Source organism: Narcine bancroftii, chromosome 9 (genome assembly GCF_036971445.1).
Source record: "Narcine bancroftii isolate sNarBan1 chromosome 9, sNarBan1.hap1, whole genome shotgun sequence".
NCBI classification, from domain to species: Eukaryota; Metazoa; Chordata; class Chondrichthyes; order Torpediniformes; family Narcinidae; genus Narcine; species Narcine bancroftii.
This window is the reverse complement of record NC_091477.1, coordinates 103847103-103869042: the sequence shown is the minus strand read 5'-3', so window position 1 is coordinate 103869042 and position 21940 is coordinate 103847103. Positions and strand designations below refer to the sequence as shown.

Sequence of the window (21940 nt, the reverse complement as noted above, 5' to 3'; positions counted from 1 at the left end):
AGCAGTAAGTCTGATATCACACCATGAGGTTATCTGAGCCTATCAGCAGATGGGAGAGTACAAAAACTATAAGATCAGTATGCATTAGATATATTCCATGGCTTCACTCCTGACCTGGCTCTGCACCAGATTATACAGACCTGCCCAGAACCATAGTTCCTTTTGAGATGAAGAAGGTAAACATTTTCTATTCTGCTGAGATTCCATCTTTTCCCTTCTTCCTTGTTCCTTTCCATTCATTCCACGCAAGAAAAGAGAAATCATTTCTTTTATTCACTATTGTGTCCCATTGCATTGGCACAAGTGGAAAGGCCTCCTATCGTTTCTTTATGTATATCCTGTGTTTCTTTTGAGTTTTTGTGACCAAAACTGAAAGACAAGTGTAAGTTACAACCTGAATGAAACAATCTACAGTTTTGTCAGAGTGATTTAAAATGTTGACTCCAACAATTTGGCACTGGGTTCAATCTTCTGCTTCCATTTACTAATTGCTTGTCAGCAGAGGAAAGATGAAATCAATGGGCAAATGTCCACACCCCAGATGCCTTTTTTTCCTTTATTTCATTGGACAAAATCCTGGGGGTTATTTTGCATTAAATTTCATCTGCTACAGCTCTATCAAAATGCACCTGTTTCCTGAATCCAATTTTTTTTTTCAAACTGAACCCACTTTACACTTTTATTTGCTCCTGCTCTACTCCTGCTTTGCATTCTATTCCTGCACCCACTGATAGAAGATTGTTTGAGTCTGAAACTATATAATGACTTTGAAACCTTCTTCAGCTATTATTTCTAATGAACATCACAACCAAAAAATACACTAATGTTCACAGTGCCAAAGTTTTAATAGTGTGGTAGAAAGCAAAATATGGAATCTGATGTAAAATTTATACAAGTAAATACAATCATTTATTTAACAACTCTAACTTACAAATGTTTGTGAATACTTTCCACAAATGTCTACGAGCAATGCCACATTAATGGGAAAAACTAATTTATAGCAGTGCATCAGTCATGATTATCAGCAAAAGTACCTCTTGTATCTGTTGGTTTTATGTATCAAAGTTCCATCTTCTGGAGTTTCAAATGTCCATCTCCCACCACACCCTCCACACTAATAAACGTTTCCTCCACAGATCTGAGTAGTTTCTTTGTTGTGAGAATGCAATCTGTCTGTTTTTTTTTAAGAATGGCAGCTTTCTGCTTGTCTATGATATTATGTAAGATGTGTGACAAAAAAGCACTGTTTCAGAAGCTCCTTCATGAATCTCCTCACTGAAAATTGAGGAAACTCCCCTCTCTCTATTGGAAACTCAATAAAATCACCACTACCCAGATATGTTTTCCAATTTTTCCCTCGTATTTCCTTTCCCCTCCATTATTTATTCACTCATTTCTCTCTCATCTTCCTCTTGCCCCTTCGCATCTTTCTTTTTTCTCTTACCATCATCTACTTCACATTTCCCTTTGCATCATCTTCACCTGTCCCTCCTCCACTCATCTCCTTTTTCAAACTCCTCATCTCCTCTATACCATGAACTTTCATGCTGCTTGATGTAAAAAAACACTTCATCCTGCCACCTTGTGAATGATGTCACAGGAGTTTCACCAATGTATTTATTTCTTGACTAAATATCCTTTTTTTGTCTTGTGCTTGGAAGATGGAATTGTCTAAAAACCACACTTGCTGTTGCACAACACTAAAATACCACAAGCAGAATTTTCCTTTGTTCAAAGTGAAAGTTAAGTTTATTAGGTTTATTAGTGAATTGTATATTCTTAAATTTGGTAAGTGCTATATTTATTATCTCTCTTTGCCAATATATTTGAAATGTGTTAAATATAGTGGAAGATGTGAGAAAATGTAAGAAGTGGATAAACTAGAAAGAGTTAATATTTCAAATGTTCAATTAATCTATTATTCTAACATAACTTTCAAAATCTGAAGATTTGTGTGTCCAGGAAAATGGAAAACAATCCTGGTTTGCAGTTACATTATCCAGTTTCTATCGAGGTCAGAAAGATGCAAGATCTGACAGTGGAGGTCAAAGAAAGCTAGACCCTTGGTTTTGGCCAGAAGCTATTCATCTAATCATCCAGAAAAGACTGTCAATCACCATATCTGGAGTGAAGCTAACATCCTCCTTACATGATAAAGGTACAACACAATTCAGTTAATTAGGGCTGCAAAAACTGCATATTATTTTCCCAGTGTCACGTAATAAGAATAAGTACTGTATATAGGAACTTTTAACCTATTAACCTCATCAAGAGACTTTGGATTTGTCTTTCTTTTGTAAAGGTAATAGGGTGATGAAGAGCTGAAAGCGAAAGTTTAAAATATTAAATGTGTATGTATCTAATTGAAATTCAGTGTATTGTTTTAATTATTTCTTTAGGAATATTAAGACAATTAACAGCTACCACGGTGCAGATTGTTGAGGTGAACTGTGGATGCCTGGATTTATTCAGGTAGAAAGTGTAGATTCTTTGGAAGATTACAATAGCACATGAAAAAACTAAGATGAAACATTGTGGTTGTTCACATCACAGAAGAAGGATGCACTGACTCTTGCTAGTTCTTCTGAGTAATGAATATTCAGAATGATGCACGCTAATGAAATCTAGATCTCTGCACAACTGCACTGAGAATAATAATTATATGTAAAGATGCTAAACCAGTGGCTCCACATTGGATTTCCAACCCAGGTAGCTGTGGTGCCTAGTCATTATCAAGATCTTCAGCATTATTAATATTTTTTTATGGTTCCCTTCATCCACTTATCTTAACCTTTGCCAAATTTTCCCCACCTGGGCTCCCACTGTTCCCTTTCTCTGATGGAATCTTGTTAGAGTTCATTTACCTTCTCCTTTCAATATTTACATTCGACTGATAATTCCTCAACCTTTCCAACAGTAACATTGTGATACCACTCCAAACTTATTCTCTTCTCTCTTGTTCCTGCATTCCTGAGGGACATTCCCTATGTGACGTGCTAGTTTCTTCCTTCATCAGTCCTCTCCACATGTTTGCTTCCCATGGAAGCTTCCTATATAAATGAGGGAGATTTAACTCCTTTCCTCTAATCTACTCCTTTCCCTTTGTCCATCTGGAAAACACACTTTCCAAGAGAAATAAAAAATTACCAACAATATTAGTTAGTTCAGCGTATTTTCCATTCACAACACAGTTCACTCTTCCTTGGGAAAGCCTAACAATGATGGTATAATAATTTAGTAGGAATCCTCTGTTCACATCTCAGGTGCATTCAAAGCTCACCTGTCATCTTAATCCTGGTCCACATATGCTTTCACAGCTCTATCTTTGCCTTTGCACTATTCCAATAAAGCCCCATACAGATTGGAGGAATAGATCTTATCTTTTGGTTAAATATATCAAAGAGTCGACGCTGAGTTCAACAGTTTCAAATAATGATTGTACTCTTCCCATTTACTTCACCAAACCTTTCGTTGATGAATCCTTGTTTGATTTCCATCCTCTTCTGTCTTACACCAACAGCATTTTAGTCAATGAATCGCTGCTATCTTCCACCATATGCAACCTTTCTCTGCAACTCTCAAGCTGTTATATCTTTAAATGTCTTTCTAATTCTGATGAAAGATCACCAGTTTGAAACCTTTGTTCTGCCTCTTCACTGATGCTTCATGGCCTGCTGAGTATTTCCTTCTTTGCAAAATTTTTAAGTATTTCTGTTTTAGTATCAGATTTCCAGAATCTGAATAATTTTGCCTGAATGTTGAAATTTTACATACTTGTGTCATAATTTGAGAATCAGATTTCTATTTGTTAAAATGATAGGCATTTTGCTTTCGTTTACAGAACAAAAAAAAATGGAGGACACTCCAAGCAGGGGAGAGGATCTTCTTTCATTAAGATCATTTGCATTTATGTGCCCAAATCAGGATTTATTTTCCTTTGTTTATTCCTTTGATTCCATGTTCCAAACAAGGAAATGTTTATGAATGGTGGCAGTTAAATCACGCCTGATTCTCAAACATGTTGTTCCAGACAAAATCCATTCACATCTGGATCAAACCACAGTATATCTGATTTCCTCCATTTAACAACCTTCTGTTTTTAATATTGGTTGTAAAATTATAATTGTAATATAGAATGTTGTGGGGGGAAAAAATCTGAATTTATAGTATGATACCTAATGACAGGGCCTAATATGAAAAGCTAATTAAATCTCTATGAATGTTCTCAGCCACTAAACCTAACTTTGTTTTAAAAACCTTCTTATTTCTTTAATCTCAACACAAAAAAAAAACTATTTTGAAGAATTAATTAGAGTTTTCTTTCAGGTAATAATCCAAACAATTTAGACAGAGCATGTAACTGAGAAATGAACTCCACTGATATAAAATACTCATTTTAAAATTTTTTGGACTGTTGGTGAATTTTTATTTGTTTTTTGTTGTGAATTTCTTCCATATAATTAAATATTTTATATGTAATGGCATAGAAATCTAGGATCTTGGTGCATATTTTATGTATAACATGAACACAAAAACAATGGATGTTGAGTTGTAAGCATTTGCATCCAATTAGCTCTGTAATTGTGTTCTCCATTAAGAGAAACTTCCATCTGTACAGAAACTTTCATGTCTACTTCAGGTCATCTCAAAATATTATGATGATCAAATGGAGTTAAGAAGTATTGCAAGTCTGTAATGTGGCAAGCATGCTATATCATCTATGCACAGCAATATTCTGTTTACAGTGGTATTATCTTTTTTTTCTCTTCTTTAGCTTGGCTTCGCGGACGAAGATTTATGGAGGGGGTAAAAAGTCCACGTCAGCTGCAGGCTCGTTTGTGGCTGACAAGTCCGATGCGGGACAGGCAGACACGATTGCAGCGGTTGCAGGGGAAAATTGGTGGGTTGGGGTTGGGTGTTGGGTTTTTCCTCCTTTGCCTTTTGTCAGTGAGGTGGGCTCTGCGGTCTTCTTCAAAGGAGGTTGCTGCCCGCCAAACTGTGAGGCGCCAAGATGCACGGTTTGAGGCGATATCAGCCCACTGGCGGTGGTCAATGTGGCAGGCACCAAGAGATTTCTTTAGGCAGTCCTTGTACCTTTTCTTTGGTGCACCTCTGTCACGGTGGCCAGTGGAGAGCTCGCCATATAACACGATCTTGGGAAGGCGATGGTCCTCCATTCTGGAGACGTGACCCATCCAGCGCAGCTGGATCTTCAGCAGCATGGACTCGATGGCAGAGGTCGACAGTGGTATTATAATGACAGAATATTCAGCAAAGTATTTCAATGTTGTCGATTGTATGGAAAAACATTATACAACACTGGATAGTTCCCTTGTGATGGATCTTTTGGAGCCATCTAAAGAGAAATCAGGGTTATTGGCTTTGCCTAAAAGATGGTACCTATAGAAGTGCAACACTCACACAGGGACAGGACACAGACAGGTAGAGTGCTTCATTGAGCACCTTTACTCAGTCTGCATACAGATCTAGCCGCTCTACAGATGATGCCATCGCCACTGCCCACCATCTAGCCCTCACTCATCTGGAAAATAAGGACTTCAGTTTGGCATTCAATGCAACCACTCCACAGTACCTGATAAAGAAGTTGAGCCTGCTGGGTCTAAACACCTCCCTCTGCAATTGGATTCTTGACTTCCTGTCAGGGAGATCTCAAGCAGTCCGGATTGGTAACAGCACCTCCACTGAGCTTGGGGGCCCCCAGGGCAACGGGCTAAGTCCACTGCTGTTCCACGACTGCTGACCCACGACTGTGCAGCTGAACACAGCTCAAACTACATCATCAGGTTCACTGAAGGCACGACCGTGGTGGGCCTTATTAGTAAGAATAAGGAGTCAGCGTACAAAGATGGGAATTGAACCCCTCAACCTTCTGAATCAGAGTCAAGAATGCTACTGATTTGACTCACAGGTAACAGTATTTTCAGGATAAATGGTATTCTCAGTTGCATATTATACTGTATAAGTTTTATGTGCTTAGCATTACCCATCTTGCATTTGTTAACCATTGATCTGATGAGTAGTTGAAATAATACAAAGTTTGGGTACATTCGTTTTGTCCAAGGACCTGCACGGGAATTAATCAACATCTTTTGGAACCTGAACAATCTTTATCCATAAACCCATTGATCCTGCCTCCTATCCACACCTAAATCCCATTGATTCCGCACACCCCCACCCCCCCCCCCCCCACTCCGCAAACCTTTCCCAATACCATACATAGAAAAGAAAACGGCCCAGAAAACCATCCCATTCAGTAGTGGTAAACAGGTTACTCTGTTTTTGAAATACGTTCCATTGCTTTCAACAAGATACATTTCTGAGGCAGGGTTCAATGTGTTCATGCAACTATTTAGCCTGTTCACTGCCACTGTAACACTAAGTACCTGGAAAAAAAAGTAAGCTGGAGTTCCCTAAATGCTTTACAAAATGAGTTGCTTAGAGGTTCTCCGTCCTCCTTTCTGCTGCAAGTACATTTCAGCACACGGACATCATAATGTCTGCTTTGGACTGAGCTTGTACCACACAGCATGAGTACGTGGCACATGTGATATCCTCAAAGCTGAGAGAACCAGAGATAAACCAGTTCTCTAGTATCATTTAAAAAAATTCAAATTCAATTTGCCTTTTCTGTGTAACTGTGCCCTAAGGAGAAAGGAATTTTAATGGGAGAATACAGTATTGCCATAATCAAACAATATTACAGAGAAATATAATGCAAGTAAGTATGTGAGAGAGAAAGTAGGAAGTTTGCTTCATCTATTTGTGTAAATTGTGTGTCCAGTTACTGATATGGATACCTCAAGATGTAAAACTATTCATTTCAAATTTCAGTCCTAACTATAACATGAATTGGAGTGAATATGAAGAACACAAGGTAAAACATGGATTATGAATCGTTTTCTACTGACTGGTGCTACAAACTCTTCTTTAAAGAGTTATTTTATTGTTCTCTCCCAATTACTAGATTCTTGCTGAAAGACTGCTCTGTGGCTAAGTTTAAAAATTCAAATAATGTTAATGGAAGAACTATGTTGTCAACATAACACATTGGATTTCACTTAAAATGAAATGTCTTTGGGAGTAGAAATTATATTGCTGTTTCCCACTGAATCTCAAACACAGGGAGTAGTCACAGAGTTACGTAGAATTCAATTTATAAAACAATTTTCTTCAGATTAATTAATTCCAAATACTAACTTTTCCAAAAAAAAAGAGATAATTAACTTATTTTATATAGTCTTCAAGGGTTTAAAATGTTGTTTATAATGTCAGCTACTGTGAAACAGTAATGTTTTGGGTGCCCATTTGTTCTGAAGTTTATAAAGTTTCATTCTTACCCCGTGCTCTTTGAAAATGTAACTTATGAAGCAGAACACTACAGTGGGGTTCATTGAAGTTTGGCTTTATTTAGTTGCAGTGCCTAGAACAAAGTATTGCAGAACTTAATCACAAGTCTACAATCTACAGTACAACATTTGAGAAACCTAAACATTGTTGTAGTAATTCAGCAGTTCATTTGTGAGCTTTCTACACACAGCACACATACAGAGAACCACCCTAACCAGGTTTCCTTGGACATCAATCTGTGGGATCCAACAGCTTAGCATAAAAGCAAAGCTTGAAATCGAAGACGAAAATTGCACAGCAGCAGGATAGGAGTCAGCTATCTGAGGGCTCCAACTGAAACTCCATCCTCTCATATTAAATTTCCACTCACTTTTTCATATCCCTGTCACCTGACCTATTCCAGTGACTAGATTGGTGTTTCTGCCCACAGACTAGGTAATGATGTAACAGGAGTGTGTGGGAAACAGAACTCTGTACCGCATTGTGTGATAAATACAATTTTCCCACTGATTTGCCCTGCCTGGACACTAATTTGCTTAGTCAACTCGGTACTGCCACTAGTTATCAAGTAATTTGAACTGGTGCAGAATTAAATGACATAATTCTCAAACTGCCTTGTTTTTGACAGAACTACAAGCCAAGAAACTTAAATGAATTTGAGTGATGGGTGGTAAACAGCATTTAACAAAATTGTTTTGATTAAGTGAAGTCCTAAATAAAATCACGCCTCACTGCCTCCTGCCACCATTCAACTCTTTTGTTACTTCAACACACTGTCTTCCAAGAGTAAAAAAAAATCACTTTAAATGAGCTTGTTGTTAAAGAATCAAGTCAAGAAAAAAAGTTTAACAAAGTGAAATAGATAAACATGGGAAAACCAGAACTTTGTAAGTCGTTCCACAATTAAACTGAAACTAGTCATTCTAATTATTTAAAATTGAAGGTTTGAAGCATTTTGAAAAAAGGCTTACGTGGTTTTTGTAAGTAATTAAAGTAGCAATCTATTTAAATAAACCCTTTTGATATGAAGGAGAACAGGATAAAAAAAAAACGATGAATTAATGTCACATCTTCTCCCAAGGCAGACGGCTTTGTGATATTCTATAACGAACTTAAATTGAACATTTAACCTTTTAGCCAATATGCGAGTCTATTAGATTGACTACTTTATTCTTTGTGCCACGCGCTGAACTGTATCACTTTGGCGTATTTCACCTTATTTCCTAATCAATGCCAGTATTGTAAAAGCTGTGACTGAAGCCTGCCATTCAGTAGTTTGATTTATTTTATTTTTGAAATTAAGCTTTACTTTAGAAAGACAAAGAAGCCTTAAAATCATCACCTAAGGACAACTTTTCTTATATGAACTATCAAGATGACATGGAGAGATCCTAATTTTCCAGTGTATTTCTTTTCAAAAAAATCTCTGCAACTGAGTGAAATTAAAATGATTTGAAGCTTGATTTTATTTTCCTGCATGGTGACTAGTGATTATAGCATTGAAAGCTGTTACTAACTGTGATAGTCTTGGATTAGGTCTATTCAAGATAGAAAGGCAATCTGAAGGTCAAACCTTCAAAACTTTTTATTACGAAGCTTATGGAAGACTTGAATGGAAATTTCCATATTATGTATTGCGTTTAGGAATGGGCAGAATTTCTCATTAATGGGTATGCATTCCACTGTTATTCCAAATGCAGAAGTAGTTTGCCAGGAATGTACAACAGAGTTTCTTGACAAAAGTATTTTTTCATTTGTATTTTAATGAACCATTGCTAAGCATTAACTATGGTCTGCTCCATCTTTGTAAGTATGCCTCTATCGTTCAAACATAATATCCATTTTGTAGATATTTTCCAATTGTACTTAATGCATTCAAATGTATTTTAATGAAACATGTTTATGAGGCCAGAAGCAATTCTGCATATTCTGCGGCCAGTAAATTAGTCCAACATACAGAGCGTTGGCTCTCAGTATTTCTTCAGTCTTTGTTTTAATCTTGTGTGTCATTGAGAGCTGAACAAAAATTGAAACTAATATATGCCTGCAACAAAGTTGAATACCTAGAAACCTAAGCAGAGAGTAGCGCTGGATCAAGAAGGAAATGTTTTCCGTCCTAAAGTTACTAATGGTGCCCTTTAAAGATATCTCAGGAATGAATTTTAACTGCATTTTTTTTAACTTGTTGTTCAAATTGTGAACAGTGTTCCTACATTAAGGATCTATGACAAAGAATCAAGACAATTAAAACAATTAAAGCCGAAGTAATAATCACTGAGTACATAACAAACTATCATTTGAAACTGGTCTTCTCAGTATGCAACGAGGAATGTTTGTCTGATTTTGCTGTTACATTCTCACAATGCAATATTTAGTACCAAAAAGATCAACTAAAAGGGGGTTATTAACGAAGCTGTTAAGAGAAACACTTCAACTTTAAAATTTGAGAATGAGTTCTGCTTTTTCTACTTATGTTTAAAGCAACATCATTTTCACAAAATAATAACTGTTTTGACATTAACTCCACTTTAGGCATATTTCATATTTAAAAACTAAACTCTCCAGAGAAGAGCCAGTGATGCCTGAATGGCATGCAGGAAGCATGGAGAATGGAAGTCCAGCGTGGAAAACATTAAGCATAGAGATGACAGACCATAAACTCCCCCTCTGCTTTCTGCAGGGCCCACACTCTCCATGATTGCATGGTCCACTCAATCCTTCCCTCTCACCGACTTTCCTCTCCAATCTTAGGTGGTGCAAGATGTATCCCTTCATCACGATCATGGACCTAAACAACCCTTCCAGGTGAGAAAGCTTCACGTGCACTAATTCCAACCTTCCTATTGCATTAAGCCAATGATGTGGCCTCCTCGCCAAGCGTTGACTTAGCCACTGTTTCGCGGAGCGCTCCTGCTCTGTTCACAATGACCATCTTGAGCCTCCAACTGCATGTTATTTCAACTCTCTTTCACATGAACTTCCTTGTCCTCAACCTTCTCCACTGTCTTGGTGAGGTCAAACCCAAACTAGAAGAAACACACCTCATATATTCCATGTACATCCAATGGCATGACCATTACCTTTTACAATTTCAGGTAACCCACACCTCAGGATTCCTTTCCCACTCAGGCTCTGTCTCCCTTTGTTTACCATTTCCATTCCTCCCCTCTCATTAGCGTCCCCCACTTGGTTCCACGTGTTATCACTACATACTTATCCACCTCGGTTACTCCCTTGCTTCATTTTTACTATCTCCTCCCTCTCCTGGTTCTAATTGGTCCATCATCCCTCCCCTCTCCATTTCTATCTATCTACTACCAGGATCTGCCTCAACAATCCCCCCCAATTCCCTATCTGCCTGTTTCTGCCCATCATCCTTCCCATCACCTATCACCTACCAGCCTCTGTATAAGCCCTCCCTCAAACATCTAAAAATTGTCTGTCTTCCTTCTAAACTCGCAATCATGATGCAGAGACCTGATCCAAAACATCTACTATCCATTTTCCTCCATAGCTGCTGCTTAACCCACTGTGTTCTTCTAGCAGTTTGATTTTTTTGAGGTAGGGGAATGAGTGGGAATGTTTGCGTGAAAAATAAATTTCATTTTAAGCAAGAGAGCAGAGAAATAAAAGGATATACTGATGTTAAATACAGATTAATATCTCTGAGGATTAACAGATCAGTAATGATAATTGAAAGAAGAAGTTGGCTTGGAAGAACAACAGACAACAATAACATTAAGAGCAAGGGAAGTTGATCACACAAGCCAAGTCATGACTTTGGAATCTTACGCATTAAACTGGTGGGTGGAGAGGCAAAATTTAGGTAGGATTTAATTCCTCCCTGGCCAAATGCAGAAAGTCTAAATATCCTGACAAATGTTCATCAGCAATCACCCAACTGCACTCCAGCAAATCACAGAGTCATGGTTGTTGCCTGGGGAATCCAGTAACTCCATTGGTTAGAGGGAATAAAGTAAATATTAGATAATTTGTATTTTTTTATAATTAATTGTAGTTCTGAGAAAAGATTGAGTAAGTTGGGGTTGTTTTCTTTGGGACAGAGGAACTGGGGAAACTCAGTTGAGGTGAACAAATTATGAGAAGATCCAGAAGGAGTAAATAGGATTTAATTCTTTAGCAGGATCAATCAAACAGCTAGAAAAGTACATTTTATGGAGAAATGAGGGGAGGTAAGGAAAAATATTTTTGTCTAGTTGATTGTAGGGATATGGAACACATTGCATAAAAAGGATAGTAATGTAATCTTCATCACATTGAAAAAGAACTTGGATGTGTACTTGGAACTAGGTGCAACAACAATTTCAATTTAATAGCGTCTTTAATTCAGCATAACATTCCAAAGAATGTTCTCCAAAAATTTACTGCTGAAGTCTGGGTAGAGAAAGTGGTTTGAAAATGCATATTTAAGAATGTAGGGAGACAGGTAGCTTGACAAGTATCAAGGCCAAGGGTCTTGGAGCTGAATTCATGAATACCAATGGTGAAGAGGTTAAATTTGAAGGAGGGTTCTTTTCAATTTTTGGGTTCCTGGTGGTTAGTGCTGGTTGATAGCATGTTTCTTTGACAAATCCCGTCACTTTGCTAATGTGATGTCAAAAAGTGTATGGGGCAGTACTTAAAACTAAAATATTACAGATATCAGAAATCTGAAATGCTGAAAATGTGACAAGTGATACAGAGTTAATATTGATGGTCAATGAATTCTAATGCGATAGATGTTACCTGACTTTGAGAATAATTTACAGCATTTTCTGCTTCTATTTTCATCTTTAGCAACATCTTATTTGCCTTGTTTTTAGAGAAAATTCTCCCTCAATTTTCCATCTTAAGGCTCAGTGTTCCAAGCGTTACTTTAATCAGCAGATATGTGTGGAAACCTTTAGAACAATGGTGCTCAACCTTTTTATTTCCATTCACATACCACTTTATGTAATCCCTATGCCATAAGTGCTCTGTGATTAATCAGGGATTGATTAAGGTGGTAGTTGAGGGGGAAGGGAAGATTGAGAATCATTACTTTAGACCCAATTGTTACTGAAATATTTTGCTTGAGAAAAATTGTCATTGGCCCATTTCCTTTGGAGATATGAAACCGTGCACAAAACAAGTCAACAGTGGTTTTCAAACTTTTTCTTTCCACGCACATATCACCCGAAGCAATCCCTTGCTAATCACCTATGGCGTAGGGAATACTTAAAGTGGTATGAGAGTGGAAAGAAGAGTTGAGAACCACTGCTCTCATATGCTCACACCTTCGACCAACTGTACTAACTTGACACATTCTTTCTCCATTCATGCCGCACAAGTAAATATTTACACCCACAGACTGTAATAATTGAAATTAAAAACAATTTTCAGGTATATGAAAGTCATGGCCTGTTTGTGGGGCTGTGTTTTATGGATCTACAGATGACACTATATTGATATAAATTCATTGTTATTCTTATAAGATTTCATTGGTTTTTTTTTAGATAAGAGGAGAGCTAGCAACATAAATGTTGATTTAAATCAGATTTTTTGTTCTCTCCTGAATCTTTATTCAGTAACCCTGTTTATGTAGATGTCTTCACTTATTGGTGCTGCATTTTAAAATGAAAACAAATGATCATCTTAAGCAAATAGAGTGAAACATGAAAGTCTACAGATGCTGTGATTGTAGCAAAAACACAGAAATGCTTGAGGAACTCAGCAGGGCTCACAGCCTCCAAAGGAGGTGAAGATATATAACTGACGTTTTGAGCCTGAGCCCTTCTTCAGGGTATGAGCAGAAAGCAGCAGGTGCCTGATTCTTAAGCAAATGCATCATTTGGAGTTCTACAATGAAAGCCAAACAATCAATAAAAATCAAACAAACAGCATACCTAAACCTCTACTTGTGCCCCTTCAGTGCTGACAGTCCAATTTATCAGTGTGGCTCTTCAATACACATGGTGGCGGTGCTAGGACTCCATTCAACTACAAGAATCAGCAAAGCAAGAACCCAATCATAATCAAATTATGTCTTGGTCAGATTGGAAATTAAAAACCATGGATTGTTAAACCATCAACAATCCTTCCCTTTTCAACTCAGTAAGTTGAAGAAGCAAAACATGGAAGTCTCCAGACACCATGGTTGATGTAAAAACACAATGCTGGAGAAACTCAGATAAAGATATATAACCATGAGCATGAACCATTCATCAAGGAAACAGTAAGCTGCAGGCTGGGTTATGGAGAAGAGGGATTGTTGATGGGTTAAATTTGAATTATTTCATGTGTCTGAAAATACAATTCAATTGTGGCGACAGGAAATGTGAGTACTCAATTAATGTTGAACTTTGGTCAGTCCCAATTAATGATGTGTTTCATTGAACCAATGTGGTTTCCATTTTTCCCACCAATATTCCTGCAGTCTTTGTAGATCTATACAATCTGTACAGAATTATGAAAAACCTGTTGAATTAAAATCTATCAACAGTAGATCTTACCAGCTGGTAGAGAAGACATCTTCATTTCCCCAGTTTTGGATGGATTCCTCCTCAACATCAAAGATTAATACAATGAAAAATTTTCCAGCCATTGCTTCACTAAGGCCACAACAGAAATGGAGGCCATTAATAGGAATACAGTCCAGGGAAAGCTGCTTGAATTCTAGATTTCCTGATCATATCAGGAATATTAGGGAATAATCAGCTATTACATAACCAATTAAAGTAACAATTAATAAATGAAAAAATCTCATCTTCACCAATACATTTTCCAAACATTAACATAATGACAAATGCATCAGGGACTTTATTTTTTTTAAGTAGAGATTATTTCTTGATCACTTCAAAATAAACATTTTGATGTCAACACTTGTAACCTATTTAGATTTCATGAAATGAATCAATAAATACTGGGTCAGCCTATAACTTGAGATGCAAGTTTGCAACCACTCCACTTTCAGCATAATTGCTTGTTATCACATGTCATGCATTTATATTTTTAGGCATTATTGAGTTAACAGCTCCTTTAGGCTATGCGGGGGACTTTATTTTGAGGACGTGTTGACCAAATTTCACCAGTTGCTGAAATTGCCATGAAGGGTAAGACTTTTAAAAACATATGGATTAATTAATTTGGGAAGTAAAAGATGAAGGACTGGATTAAATTTTTTTCTTTAAAAACTGAAGGAGTTTCTCTTTTCTTCACTCTTTCAGTTGAGAAGCATTATGGCTGACGCTAGAAACTTCTCACCATCCACGAGCATTTCTTTTATTTTCAATACTTCCTCCTTGGCTTTCATTTTCCCTCTCACAGTTTAATGAACATATTTTAAGACTGCTTTACAGTTCATTGTTGTAAAGATCACATTGATTTTTGATGAACATCTGACACTTTGCTGACACATGATACATATCCCATACAGTCATGATTTAGATGTGATACACATTTCCTGCCCATACTTGCTTTTGGTACTGCTGCCTACAGCTAACATGGTCATTGGCATTCAATTAAAAATAGCTTCTGAGATATGGTAAATCAAGGAATCTAATTAAACAAGGAAATTTATCTCTTATTCTCATATTTCACATTCATTTGCCCAGATGAATCTACCATGGTTCTCAAAATACTTCCAACCCATCCATCTGGTAACCTATCTCTCTCTTTTGTCCACCAATTCCACACTAATTCTCCAGCCACTTGCCTATTCTTGTAATTACACGTATTTGCATGAGCCAATGAACAGTCTTTCAGGAGACTGGGGAAATCCAAAGCATCTGGGTAGTACAGCCACTGCCCAGATTTGAATACAAGCATAGCCTGCTCATCTCGAAAATATCACTAAAGCTTTACAAATAAATATAACATTGTATAGAGTAAATTAAGATAGCCTCTGGAACATCTTTAAAAGGTCACCTCACAGATCAAAATATTAAAAATTACTTACTTTCAACAACGAATTTCCAGAAACGCAAATAGAAGCATATAATATTCTGAGGGACTTGACACGATAAGATAGTTATTTGTCTGGTTGGTGAGTCAAGAAAGGCATTGTAATCTCAAAATAGAGATGACTAATTGCAACTGAGGTGAGAAGGAGTTTCTTCTCTGTGGGTAATTAATATTTGAAATTATCAACTTAGAGAGCTGGCATGCTGAAATAGACAGATTTATTTTTTGACCAAAGGGTTTTGGGGGATTATGGGGATCAGATGGGAAAATGGAGTCTGAGGCCAAAGGTCAGATCACTCATGATCTTATTGAATGGCAGGGCGAGCTCGAGGGATTACTCTTGCCCCTATTTCTTAGTTGTAATGCAACTGAATGTAGGAATGTTGAGTCTGTATACATTAGCAATTGAATGAAAAATGCTTTAGACTTTTTAATTGAACATGAGAACTACCCAATAATATAACTGTTGATAAAAGTGAAGTGAGGAAATGTACATTCAAATTAATTTTGCAATGATGAAAACAATCCACCAGCCTCAGTTGAAAAAAATGTTCATACTTTTGCCTGTTACAAAATATGAATGAGCTTAATACAATATTTGATTATCAAAAGCCTACTCAAAATATTCAACCTTTCAACTATTAAAAACTTTTGCATAAAATCCCATTCAACAAAGGTTCTGCCATTCATTGGGGACAATAACCTATCATGTTTAACAGAAAAACACAATTTTCTTTTTTTAATTTGATGAGCAGACAAAGCTTTAGTATAAATAATATTTTATTCCAATGTATTAGCTATTTTATAAATGTATCCTACTTGTAACTGTGAAGAGGTTACAGGAGTGCAGCAATATGTCCACAGCATTAATCTGTTTTGTCATACTTCGCTGGATAGCTTAAAATGGTATAATTTTTCAAAAATGCAGTTTAGATTGATATTCCCTTAATTTGAACACAATTGTCATCATTTTAGATACACCACATTAATAGGCCCCTCCGACCCACGAGCCTGCACTGCCCAATATACCCATACGATCAATGAACCTTCTAACCCATATGTCTTTGGAATGTGGGAGAAACCAGAGCACCCGGACAAAACCCATACAGACAAGGGGGAATGTACAAACTCCTTATGGACAGGTTGCTGTAAAGATGACACCCCAGAGAAAGGCAAACTTCAGAAATTATGCAATATGTAAACAAGAATATAAAATTAAGTTAATAACTTTAATAAAGAAAACATCATGTACGTTAATTTGGTGTAAATTGGGCGGCATGGACTAGTGGACCAAAATGGTCTGTTATGCTCTAAGTTTAAATTTTTTTTAAATTACTCAGACTTGCTTGAAACCTATGTACAGAAACAAATTAATCTAATACAACAGTTTTCAGATCGTATCATCACACAATGCATTATGTACTGGAACTTATGTTTTGATGAGTCAGAAATGATGGAATGTACAAGAAGCTGAACATCTGGTTATATTGGTAAAACAACTTCAAAAAGCAAGAACTAGCATATATTTATGAAAGCACAAAAAAATGAATAAAGCAAGGAATGAGCTTGATAAGCAGATTTTCTTTAAAATCAATTAAAATTGTTTTTAATATATAACTATATTTTAATTCAATGTTCTTTTCACTTGTGTACTTGTGTATTAATCTTCAAAATTTGTATTCACTCCATAATTTGAAGGCTATACTCAAGCATTAAACAAAAGACTTGGACCATCCATAATAGAATAAACCAAAGAGAGAAACTGTTGAGTTTCATTTCGTATCTAAATTAATTTAGAACAAATTGCAAAAACTTTTATTTTCAAAGTTCTTTTAAATTAGAATGTTTTGATGAGTTTTAAACGATTCTGATTTTCTCAATTCTCGTGGATCCTTATTATGAGATTTTAATCTACATCAATATTAGAATCCTGCCTGTCCTCTACGTTAATTGTTCTGATTGTATTTCTGCTTCCTTCCTCTTGTTAATGGGAGCTTAGCGTAAAGGGCAGTGAGGTAGAACGTGGGCATCATGCAAAAACCAACCAAGAAAATACTTCCTTAATTATTCAGTAGCCTTGCACAGTTCTTCTTGTCTTCTCAAGTCAATTATGTGAGCTTGATTAAGCAGTTGTAAGGATAGGGCCGTTGTTTCATTTCAACCACATCCAGGTGCTGGCAGACAATAGTTTTGTCCCATCAACTTCTTTATGCCACATACACCTCTTGCACACTTAATTGCTTCTTAAGCAGCTACACTACAGCGGCCGTTTTATTTTACACAACTTGACCTTTTGCCATAACCTTTTATTTAATGTTGTTCCCTGAAAAACACGTGGCAGATACATCACAGCAAACACTTTACATTTACACTTGTCACTAAACATTCTCGCTGCTATAGAACACGATCCAGGCGTAGCATCTGTAACCACAAAGTACAATTCAAATGAAGTGGGATTCAGGTTTTATGCCATAAACAATCAGTCTTTTTTTATGATGTCTTGTTTAAAAGGCATTTCCCCAATGACACATTTTACAGCTGCTGTGTGTTTATATTGTGTGATAATTTCAGTTTATTTAACTCCTGAGTTAACCATCTTTAATTGAAGATGTGTTTGTTATCTTTCTAAAAGGCACTGTAAGTGTTAAATTTTCTTTGCTCTCTTTTTACCTCGAAGTTTCTGCCAACCTGACCTTAATTAATACAACACTTGCTGGAAACGGGAGCAAGGTTCGCTCTCAGACCCTGGCCTCCCCCTGAGCCTCTTGCAGTAATGAGAGTGTGTAGCATCATTATTCCCAGCTGAGGGGAAGGGTCACTGGGAATGGATTTGCAGGACTCTGATTGAGAGCTCCTCCATGCTGAGAGTAGCTGGCCTGCACCCGGACACCTGGTCATTAACATTGCTAATTACCAGCCATTAATCAGGACCCTCGGTTTTTTGTGTGTCACCAACCCAGAGGACCGCTTGAATAAGAAGATTGTTCCCTACCTCCACAAGAGGTGGAATAAAGAAGTTCCCATCAACTCAGGATGAGATGGATTAAGGAAAGGTTAGACAACAGTTCGAGATGAGCAGAAAGGACCTGAACTGCTTTCTGAGGGCAAATTAATCACCTATCATTAAATAAAACTTTAACTAAACTTAGCTCACATTCTCAGATTCTGTAGTGGTAAGTAAACAGTCTAATCAAGACTTTATCAACCATTTCTCTCCTTAAGGAAAATAAATTCAACTATAATTTGAGAAAATTAACCAAGCTCATTAAAATATCCTTAGTTTCTAACTAATGATCAGGAAGATTTCCTGTGTACGCTACATTCAATAAAATTATTTAGCTGTTTACAAAGAGTCTTTATGTTATTTTGCTGACGATCTTCTGTCAGTTACTTTTTATACATAATTTGACAGCTCCTAATGCGTATATTTTTAGACAGAAATAATGTTATGTTTATCCATTTCTTGAGGTTTAGATCTACTTTTAATTAATATAAATTGATTTCCTAACATTTGATTTTAAATTAACAAATCTAAAATGCTTGCAAGTTATACACTATTTCCTGTTACAATTTGCACCACCTGGGACATAGATTGTAGTTACAGGGAGTTGTTTGAAATGAAGGAAAATGTAACTTTTTGTTCTCAAATTTACAAAATGTTAAATATAATATGCTAAAATTCCATCGTTCAAATCATCACATAAACACTGGTGCAATGTTTTTTACATTACAAATTAATCATGATCGAGGTTTATTTTTGTTGCTTTCAACATCATTTCAACTGTAAGATATCATTGATACAAAAAAAATTAAATCTCAGATCATCAATTTCAACAATTAATGCTCCCTGACTGTTAAACAAAACATTGGGAACATTTCAACTTCTGATCAACACTTTGATGTCAGAAGAGATCATTCACAGTATCAATTGGTGTGATTTGAATAGATTTTGTTCACTGGATACTTTGGCAAATTCTCTGCCTTGTATGTATTCTTCGGTCACCATGAAAAGTTCTGTTGAATTTATGACTACATTCCTATTGGGGACTATCAATTTTAAGCTTTTGACCTGTGACAATTGTGAAAAATACTTGGAACACGTTTCTTGATGTAAACTTGCAAGTTTTGGTGGTATTCTAAATTCCATTTTTAATTTGGACTTGGTCATAAAAGCTACAGCAAGTGAAATTATTTTTTTATGATTCTTGAGTTGCCTGGGAAAGTAGAATGCTGAGAAAAATCATACAATGAACAGCTGAGAAGAAGTTGTGTTCTGGCATTGAAACATGCAAATAAAGCACATTCTTCAGTTTTCTCATGACGGATTGTTTCTGAAACTAACGTGCTAATATGCTAATGAGAATGATGCATCAATAAGCTGTGTCAGCCCCAGAAGGTTCGTGAAGGACAGTGGATAGTTAGAGTTGGGGAGGGGGAGGGGGTGCTGTCCAAAAACCCATTTGTATCTAGACCAAAGCCAAAACAGGTAGCCTTCATCTTTACAGTTAATTTTCCATGTGACAAGCAATGCACCAAAAATACGATGAACCACGTGAACAATAATCTCCCCATCCTCCATGCTAGCTTCTCAAGCCACACTGAAAGAAGCTGCTGCTTTTATGAAAAGATCCTAGAATGGCACAAAATTCCACATGCGTTATGTTCCAAGTGTCCTTGAGAAAACGGCACAAAAGTCCACTGACACGATGCTGCCAGGCTACATGTAACTAATTAATATGGCTGGTCCCTATTTGCAGAAGGCCTTGTCATCCGCTAAAAAAATAAAATAAGCCTGGCAGCCTGAAACTCTGCAATTAAAGTGTGAATTGCATGAGAGGATTACGTGAAGTGCTCTCGGCTGGGGAAGCCTAGACGCTTCTGTTTGAGTACCACAGGCAGCTGCTTCTAAGCTTTGCACCTGCCGAGTACCAGGCAGTCTTCACCTTTAAGGCCAGCCCGTTCACCACACAAAACAAGACATTTATTTGTATCTTTCTTTAAAATCAGGGGCTTCCATATTCATATTTGTTATGTAATTCAGTGGGTTATTGTTTTGGCAGAGTTACAATGTAAATGATTTTCAGTGAAAAGAAAGAAGTCTTTACAGTTTCTTTCCCATAAGCCCTGCAAATCAGCATGGCTTGCTAGTACGTGCAGTGTATTACAATCATGCATAGAAAAATGAGACTGTTTTCGTGAGGTTTTTTTTCACTAGGATTACAAATAAAATTTGAACCGTGTTTTCTTCCTTCCTCTAGATAATGCAAGTAATCAGATTTTAAACAGGAACACTCGACTAATTCAACCAAAAGTGAGCTTTTTTTTGTGACTCCAAAATAGATATCTTTCCACAACCGGGAGGTTACACAATGATACCAGTTATCATTTAAAAGTGCCTAGCAATTAAACTCTGCCTGAAAATTGCAAACATGTACACAGAGCCACTTGCACAGCACCTTCAAAAGATTTAATGATACTGTAAAAGGAATTAGGCAGAATAAACATTAAGACTTTAAGGATTAGTGGGATCTATAGCTTTGTTTCTAAATAAGTTTAATTGGCTGCACAATACCTTTGCTCTAGTTCTCCGGCATGCTTAACTTGGGTCCTCATGCAAATGATAGCCTGGTAATACAGCTGTTGTGCAATTCACTGAATGGGGAATTTTCTCCAGACATTGGCAAATGTTTCTGAGCCAAATTGGAGATTTCTTTATGGGTAGGTTTTTTTAAAACTTGTTTATGGATTGCTTTTACTTGTTTCTGCAAAGGAGAATGATTAGACCAATGAAAGGAAAAAAAGATAAGAATGACTGGACAGTTGTAAAACTTTACACCCCAGAGGTTGTTAATTATGTCTTGCATTTATTCCTCTACCTTTGTCTTTCCTTTCCCTTTTCAATTAAAGAGAATATAGTTTTTAAATTAAAGACATTACTTAAATGTTAATATTTAGCTAAATTTCCAGTTTTTGAAAAGATACACAATTATTTCTTGTTTATTTCTTTTTGTACTTTAATACGTAAAATATTTTGAGTTCTCATACAATTGAAAGGAAACTACAGTTATAACTAGATTATTGAAAGTGTTACTTTCACATTTTTTCAGAATGCTTCATAACACTTCGCAGCAAAAGAAACTCTTTCAAACTGTAATCACTAGAAGAAATCTGTCAATTTATTCACATCAAACACCTGTAGACAATATTTGATAATAATAAGATGATTCCATTCTAAACATAGGGATTGATTTAAATTATTAACAAAGACTGAGATAACTGCATTGTTTTTAATTAGTACCATGGGATCTCTTGAATCCATCCACATAAGAGAACAAAGGTGGTGCGAATTTAACATCATATCTTAGGTTTAACAGAATCCTCGCAGCTTCACACAGAATCTTAGACTAGTCACTTGACCATGAGATCATCATTCTTAAAAGCAGAATTGGGCCATTCAGCCCATCAAGTCTACTCCACCATTCAAATCATGGCTGAGGTATTTATTTTACCTTTCTCCCACTTTCTTCTTAAAACCTTTAAAGCCCTGGCTAATCAGGAAATGATCAACCTCTGCTTTAAATATATCCAATAAAACTGCATCTCTCATGCTCAGGACCCTGAAGCAGGACTT

The 21940-nt window shown here is 36.5% G+C and overlaps 1 long non-coding RNA gene across 1 annotated transcript in view; it reads right to left on the bottom strand.

Moving 5' to 3' along the window:
• LOC138743049 (uncharacterized) overlaps nt 1-15376 on the bottom strand; it is a 30321-nt gene extending 14945 nt beyond the window's left edge. The window contains exons 1-3 of the long non-coding RNA XR_011344621.1: nt 15305-15376; nt 13860-13958; nt 13254-13347 (exon numbers count right to left, since the gene is read on the bottom strand). This is a non-coding gene — a long non-coding RNA (uncharacterized lncRNA). The remainder of the gene's footprint in view (nt 1-13253; nt 13348-13859; nt 13959-15304) is intronic.
• Nucleotides 15377-21940: the final 6564 nt, after the last annotated feature.